Source organism: Heterodontus francisci, unplaced genomic scaffold, assembly GCF_036365525.1.
Source record: "Heterodontus francisci isolate sHetFra1 unplaced genomic scaffold, sHetFra1.hap1 HAP1_SCAFFOLD_286, whole genome shotgun sequence".
Lineage (NCBI taxonomy): Eukaryota > Metazoa > Chordata > Chondrichthyes > Heterodontiformes > Heterodontidae > Heterodontus > Heterodontus francisci.
Window position 1 is genome coordinate 1,177,749 of NW_027141006.1, and position 8,353 is coordinate 1,186,101.

Here is an 8,353-nt window from a genome sequence, read left to right on the forward strand (position 1 = left end):
ATCCGCCTCTTTCAGGAGAAAAGATCAGAAACCGCTCGTTTCTGTCAGTCCCCGAGAAGCCTGTGAGAAGCGGTTAGTCGCTAATGTGTTCCTTTTACAGAGAGGAAGCTGATATTTGTCCCGTTTTAAATTGCTGAACTGGACCTTCCTCCCGCCGCTTACAGTTAACAGATTGACAAATGAAAACGATTCCTAAAATCGCGTCAGGATTTTGTGACGGTAAATACAGTGAAACAGAACATAAAATGAGAGGTTTTAAAATTGTTGCCTGAAAATTGAAATTTTCCATCATTTCAATTCCTTCCTGCTCTTGAATTGCCGGGCTTTTTCCAATTGGAAAATCTAAGCCAATGAGAACTTCTATTTACTTATATGTGATTCTCCTATTGGTTAAGAATTGGATTGAGAAGCGGGTGACCAATCAGAGACAGAGTCAAACTGCGGGGATTCCAGGCCCCCAGTAACTGAGCTGAAACTGTTCAGATTGACAAACCCTGGCAGTAGCTTCACACATTGGACACTTCACACTGAGTCATTCAAGGGCTGGTGTGAGAGAAGCTTCAGTTCCTGTCATTACTCTCTGACTCATCATTCATCTAGAACCAAACAATTAGTAAATGTGAAGCAGTGAAGAGACTTTTCACTCTCACTGCAGAATGTGTCATCTGGGGAAATAAGGAACTATTATTTTCGGAGATTCCAGGTACATTCCTCCCTGAACAAATCCATTCTTCACATTCCCGATTACAGCCTATCCCAGCTCCTGTTGTCACCCGACTCCAGCTGAATTGGAGAAACTCATGTGTTAGGGTTTGAGTTGTGAGGTGGGTTTCTCTGCCAGTGTTCCTGTCTTACAGACTCTCCCCCTGAATTTGTGAACTGAGACTGCACCGAACACATCTCCAGTTAGAGTGAGGGCCGGATATCCCTCTGTTTTATTACAGAGAGTGGGGAAAGGGCTGGGTGGAGGGGAGTCACCAGGGATCCTGGATTTACTCCAAATCATTTCCATGTGGAATCTGCAGGCGGGGCCGGGACAGGGATCATTTGATCAGGGGATCAGCTCTTTCCTGAGAGATGTGGGTGGCTCTGAGAAGAGCCTTTGTGTTCAGATGTTTACAAGTTTCCCGCACTCTTTCACTTCTTTCCAGACCCTGCTTTCTGAGCCTTCGCTGCTTTCGGCTTGACCTTGCTCTTCCATGTCTGCACTTTCTTCAGCGCCTTTCCGCCCGCCGCACTCTTGCCTTTTTTGACCTTCTTCGCAGGAGACTTTTTCTGAAGCGCTGCTTTCTTCACCACCTTATTTGGCGTTGCCGCCGCCTTGCTGCTCGTTTTCTTGGCTGTTACTTTCTTTGTTGTCACTTTCACGTCTGCTGGTTTCTTCACTAAAGATTTCTTGTCTGCTGGTTTCTTCACTGAAGATTTCTTGTGTGCTGGTTTCTTCACCTTCTTTCCCACTTTTCTCTCAGTTTTCCTACTTGCTGATTTTGTAGGAGCCGGAGGCTCCCTGTCCCTTGCTCTGCACCAGGGAGCCTTTGTTCACATTCCTCTTGATACTTTGCTTGATCTGGGTTTTGAGCTTCTCCTGAGCGGTGGCAGACCTGCAAGGAATCAACTACCAGCTAGCGTATAATGCGAGACCAAGGCTCAGGGCCTTCAGTTGCCTGGAGGGGAGTCGGAGAGGCAGGGATCCTGTGAGGAACCACAATCCAGGAAGGATGAGAAGGTCATTGTCAGGGTACAGAGGAGATTAAGTTAAAGATTTACCAGATTATAAGCAAGCGCAGAGCCAAGGAACGGTGCTGGGGCAGATCAAATAATCGGAAGCTGTGATCAGTTGGAAGGTAAGAGTGATGAAATGACAGAAGAGATGATGGTGCAAGGCAAAAGTCAGGGAAAGAAAAAGTAACATTTTGTAAGCACAGATAGCAGGAGTGGGGTTTGAACCCACGCAGACACATGTCTATTGGATCTTACGTCCAACACCTTAACCACTCGGCCATCCTGGTACATCGAAACACCACTGAAAATGAAATTTAATGTGATCCGGGTGCCATCTGGCCTTTTCCAATACAAAGTTATGACTCCTCTCCCATGCTGAATTGGACCCTTCATTATTTATGAACCTCAATCGGATCACCCCTCAGTCTAGGTTTCTCTAAGGTGTAGGGTCCCAACTCTTTTAGTCTGACTTGATAACCAAGATGTCTTATACTGGGAATTCGTTGAATGTCTCTCCTCTGTACCCTTTCCAAAGCCTCAATATCACCCATCATGTGAGGAGACCAAGACTGGAGACAATATTCCAAGTGAGTCCTGACCAAGGTTTCATAAAAGGACAAATTCGGGACATCTCAGATACTGAAGGAGTCCATGTCCAGAAGCAGCAAGACCTGGACAACATTCAGACTTGGGCTGCTAAGTGGCAAGTAACATTCACACCACATAAGTACCAGGCAATGACCATCTCCAACAAGAGAGAATGTAACCATCTCCCTTTGACGTTCAACAGCATTACCATCGCTGAATCCCCCCACCATCAACATCCTGGGGGTTACCATTGACAAAAGCTAAACTAGACCATTCATATACATACTCTGGCTGCAAGAGTAAATCAGACAGTGGGAATTCTGTGATGAGTAACTCAGCTCAAGGCACATGGTGAAATGCTCATTAGGAGAGCTGGAGAAATGGACTGGTCAGGTGGGCAGAAAAGTGTCAAATGGAATTCAACTTGGAGAAGTGTGAGGTGATGCCTTTGGTGAGGTCAAACACAGCAAAGGAAGACACAATTAATGGGTGAATGCTGAGAGGTGTAGAGGAAGTGAGGGACCTTGAAGTGAATGTCCACAAATCCCTGAAAGTAGCAGGATAGGTTGATAAGTTGGTTTGGAAGGCTTATGGAATCCTTTCCTTTATTATCCTATGTATAGAATATAAGAGCAGGGAGGTTATGCTGGAACTGTATAAATCATTAGTTAGGCCACAACTTGAGTTCTGTGTGCAGTTCTGGTCACCTCATTCCAGAAAGGATGTAATTGCACTAGAGAGGTTACAGAGGAGATTTACGAGGATGTTGCCAGGACTGGAAAAATGCAGCTATGAGGAAAGATTGGATAGACTGGGGTTGTTCTCCTTGGAATAGAAGAGGCTGAGGGGAGATTTGATTGAAATGTACAAAATTGTGAGGGGTCTGGATAGAATGGATGGGAAGGGTCTGTTTACCTTAGTAGGGAGGTCAGTGACTAGGGGGCATAGATTTAAAGTGATGTGTTGATCAATTAGAGGGGAGATGAGGAAAGGTTTTTTCACCCAGAGGGCTGTGGGAGTCTGGAACTCACTGCCTGTAAGGGTAGCTGAGGCAGAAACCCTCAACTCATTTAAAAGGAGTCTGGATGTGCACCTCAAGTACCTGAACCTGCAGGGCGATGGTCCAAATGCTGGACAATGGGATTCAGCTGGGTGGCTCGTTTTTTGGCCTGCCTGTGCTGTAAACTTTCTATGTTCTATGATTCTATGCAGACACAATGGGCCCAATGGCCTCCTTCTCCACTGTAATAATTTTGTGATTTTTGACTCTCCAAAACTTGTCAACCATCTACAAGGCACAAACCAGGATGAGTGCAGCACCAGCAATACTCTAGAAACTCGACACTGTTCAGGACAAAGCAGCCGCCTTGATTGTCACCCCTTTCACCACCTTAAACATTCACTCCCTTCACCACTGACGCGCAGTGGCAGTAGTGTGTACCATCTACCAGATGCACTGCTGCAACTCACCAAGGCTCCGCAGACAGCACCTTCCAAACCGAAGACCTCCACCACCTTGAAGGACAAGGGCTGCAGATGCATGGAAACACCACCATGTGCAAGCTCCCCTCCAAGTCACACACCATCTGATCTGCAAATATATCGCTGTTCATTCACTGATGCTGGGTCAAAATCCTGGATCTCCCTTCCTAACAGCACTGTGGGTGTACCTACACCACATGGAGTGCAGCAATTCGAGAAGGGAGCTCACCGCCACCTTGTCAAGGACAATTAGGGATGGGTAACAAATTCTGGACTTGCCAGTGTCGCTCACATCCCATGAAAGAATATGCCCCATCTTATATGCAATTATACTCTGAATGCAGCCCAACCCTCTATTTGCTCCAACTATCACTTCACAGCATTGCTGCTGTACCTTTAGAGATCTGTGCACGAGAACATCCAGATCTCTGCTCAAAATTATTTTCTTTTTTCCACCTACTTTATAATGTTTTTCCCTGAAGGGTGTATGAATGTTGAGCATTCGCCCTGTCCACATGAATAACACTGCACTTACCCAAATTAAACATAATTTACCAGTCATGAACCCAATCTGCCAACACATTAAGATCAGCCTGAAACAGTCGAGTATCGTTTACAGTCTGAACACTCGCACAGATCTTCAAATCATCTGTAAATTTACAGATGGTGCCCCCTACACCTACATCCAGATCATTAATAAAAATAGTAAAGAGCAACAGTCCCAACACCGATCCCTGTGAGATACCATTGGTAACTGGTCTCCAAATAGATCCAGATCCATCTGTAACTACTTTCTGCCTACGTCCTGCCAGTCAGTTCCCAATCCAGATCAATATATTACCACTGATACCAGGGACTTTAATCTTATAGAGAAGCTTCTTGTGTGGAACCTTATCAAAATCTTTTGGATGAGATCAGCTAATTGAACACAGGCCGGGGATGAGGCCTAGGCCTGTCCTGCTTTGTGTGTGGGTCTCAGAACCACACAAGGTGAGATCAGCTCACTGAGCACAGGCCCATCCTGCTCTATATAGTGCTCAGTACCTCACCAAATGAGAATAACTAACACACCACAGGCCATGGAGCCTCGGCCCATCCTTCCCTGATTGCGGTTCAGTGCCAACCAGGTCAGATCAGCTAATTCAGCACAGGCCAGAGATGGAAGCTGGATCTTTCCTGCTCTGGGGACTCCGTACCATACCAGGTGCGATGAAGTAAAATACCACAGGCCGGGGATGGAGCCTGAGATTTCCCTGTTCTGTGTGGGGCTCTGTACAACAATGTGTGAGAAGAACTATCATCCCTCAGGCTGAGGAAGGATCCTGGGTCCATTCTGTTCTGTGTGGCTCCTACCACACTGAGTGGGATCAGTTAACTCAACACAGGCCATGAATACAATCAGGCCCTTTCCTGCTCCGTGTGGCTCAGTATCACACCAGGTGGCATCAGCTAACACAGCACAGGCTGGGGCTGGGGCTGGAGCCTGGGCCCGCCCTGCTCTGTGGGCTCAGTAACAACCCGTAAGATGAACTTTTTTCAAAAGACTTCAGTGTATTTATCTCTGTCCAACACTCTGAGGCAGCTTTCTGTGTTTATAATGAGTGTAATTTATTGACTGGTCTCTTGGATCAAACAGGGTAACAGACAGAGGTCTGTGTGCAGAGGGTTTGGGAGTGAGCTCTGATTCCGAACTCTTTCTGGACTGTGAGGAATAAAGAATGAATGAGAGAGAGAGAATGTGGGAGAAGGGATGATGGAAGAATTTGTCCGTGAACCTGATTAAAAGTGGCTCAAACGCAAGATAATATGAAGATATCAAGAGCAGAACATTAATATAATCTGAGTTCCGCGATCTGGTTGGGTCCCATTCCCCTGAAGTGAGGAATGAACGGGTGGGGAAATCCACCTGGACTTATATTTGTCTCCAATGAAGATGAGTTCACAGTGAGGATGGAATAGCTCAGTTGGGAGAACACTAGATTGAAGAACCAGGATACAATCCCTGGTTTCATCAGTTTTAATTTGGTGTCTCCATTAGTTTAAGTAGAGAGAATCAGAGGGGAGATTTTCCACTCTTGACCCCATGGGCTGAATTTTAAACTAACGGTGCGGCTCTCGGCAGAGACACCGTGAGTGGGTGCCGTCACCACACGAGTGAAATGTGGCCGGCCGACCCCGATCACGGAGCAGCTGACCAATTAATGAAGGGGAGGCGTGGGGCCCATGTAAACAAGGACCAGAGGCAGGGAACGAGGCACCGATGGCACCGACATCTGACACAACGGCAGGTGCTGGCACCATATTGAAAGGACTGCCAGACCTGTGTTCACTGCTGCCTGGTTTAAAGGAGTGTCTTCCTGAGAGCCCTCTGCTGTCCCAGAACCCGTTCTGCTGCCTCTTCTGTCCCAGGACCCGTTGTGCAGCCTCTGCTGTCCCAGAACCCGTTCTGCTGCCTCTGCTGCCCCAGGTCCCGTTCTGCTGTCCCAGAACCCGTTCTGCTGCCCCAAGACCCATTCTGCTGCCTCTGCTGCCCCAGGGCCCGTTCTGCTGCCCCAGGACCCGTTCTGCTGCCTCTGCTGCTCCAGGACCCGTTCTGCTGCATCTGCTGCCCCAGGACCTGTTCTGCTGCCTCCGCTACCCCAGGACCTGTTCTGCTGCATCTGCTGCCCCAGGACCTGTTCTGCTGCCTCCGCTACCCCAGGACCTGCTCTGCTGCATCTGCTGCCCCAGGACCTGTTCTGCTGCCTCCGCTGCCCCAGGAAATGTTCTGCTGCATCTGCTGCCCCAGGACCTGTTCTGCTGCCTCTGCTGCCACTGCTGCCCCAGGACCTGTTCTGCTGCATCTGCTGCCCCAGGACCTGTTCTGCTGCCTCTGCTGCCCAGGACCCATTCTGCTGTCCCAGGACCCGTTCTGCTGTCACTGATGCCCCAGGACCCGTTCTGCTGTCTCTGCTGCCTGATAGATAAGGAGCTGAATGCGAGCCTGCAGTGACCATGGTCCAATAGTTTAGCGATGCCTTCCTGCAGGTTCGCCTCCAGGTGACAACAGATAGGTGGAAGATCCTCTTCCCCAGGGATGGGAGGTGGAGACCTGTCCACCTGACCAACCAAAGCTGCTTTGAGATAGTAGGTGAAGTCAGCAGCCGTGGGGTCACCCCCAAGACATGGATCCAGTGCAAGAAGTGGGTCAATGACCGGATCCGGGCTGCTCAGGCACAAACTCAAAACACTTTGGACCCTTTGGACATTGCGCATGGCAGAGTGAGAGGGAGTGTTTGGTGGAAAGGGAGTGACCACCCAGTCATGTGTATTGGGGAAGGGCAGCAGGACATGCTGCCTGAGGCTTGGCTGCATCTCGGTGGGAGGTGCACGTCAGTCATTGTATAAACTCACACAGTCCCTCGAGAGGGGCCACATGCAGGAGGAATATGTGTGTCCACATCATGGACTGCTGGACTATCACCATCAGAGATATTGGGTTTGTCCCCGCTGGGAGACTAACTTTGTTGATCATAGTGGCTGCAGGAGAAGACAGCCCACAATCGGAAAGAGTATGTCAAGACTGGCAGTGGATGCCTTATCTCCATGTCCTCATCCCGATGGAGGAGGAGGCCATGGAACAGGCCGGGCAGCAAAGCAGCTGCTCCATAGCTGATGTAGAGACAGGGACACCTACCTAAGAGAGTGAATGAACATCTCCTGGGGCACAAGGGTGCATCCGCTGCAAAGGAGCCACACTGCTCATCTGTTCACCACTGCATCAATGGAGCTGCACAGTAGGGGTGGTTGGAATGTCACGATGGGCAGACCCTAACCCTTCAATGTCCCTGTTTTCACATGCAGGCTAGGATGAACGACAAGAGCGAAGAGCTGGAGAGACTGGGGGACAGCCAGACACCTCTGAGGAGGAGGAGGGAGCCTCAGAGGGTGCACCGTCACATCATTCCTCTGCACCCTCCACCAGCAGAGAAACCCTCACTCGGTGGGTATCCACTCGCTGTTAGATTTGGGCACACAAGCTGGTGAGCACGTCACAGACAGGCCCGGGCAGCTGACGGAGGCTGTGACAGCCGAGGCCACTGGCAGTTGGAAGTCTGTGGGAGGCCAGGCCCATGCTGAGTCCCAGGCTGATGACGTGCCTCTGGTGTCACCAGCAACACGGGAAATGCTGAAGCTGCAGCAAGAGGTCAGGCAACATCTGGCAGAGTTGCCGGAGGTTATGTGTACCCAAGTTCGGATGATGGAGGAGTCCATCCAGGCCTTGCATGCTGTACTGTCTCTGATGGGGGTGTGTCTGGCTTCCTTCCTGGAGAGATTGGTGACTCTGATGGAGAGCCAGATCCAGCCGACCAATCAGTGGCTGCCGGAGATGTGTGCAGACTTGCACTCCATCGCTTTGTCCAAGAGCTCCATCCAGCGGTGACAAGGCGAGAGGGGGGACGAGGCACCTGAACTCTTCACCAGGTCCACGTCCCTCTCAGGTCAGCAGCGAGTTACAAATGTGTCTTATAAGGGGGAGGAGCAGCTGGCTGCTACATCTGGGGTCTCCTCTCTGGGTGCT

General features: G+C 49.6%; 1 non-coding gene across 1 annotated transcript; it reads right to left on the minus strand.

The window, feature by feature from the left end:
• Positions 1-1,926: 1,926 nt before the first annotated feature.
• trnal-uaa (transfer RNA leucine (anticodon UAA)) lies at positions 1,927-2,009 on the minus strand. The gene has a single exon. It is a non-coding gene; the product is annotated as a tRNA-Leu (tRNA).
• Between the last annotated feature and the right edge of the window lie 6,344 nt (positions 2,010-8,353).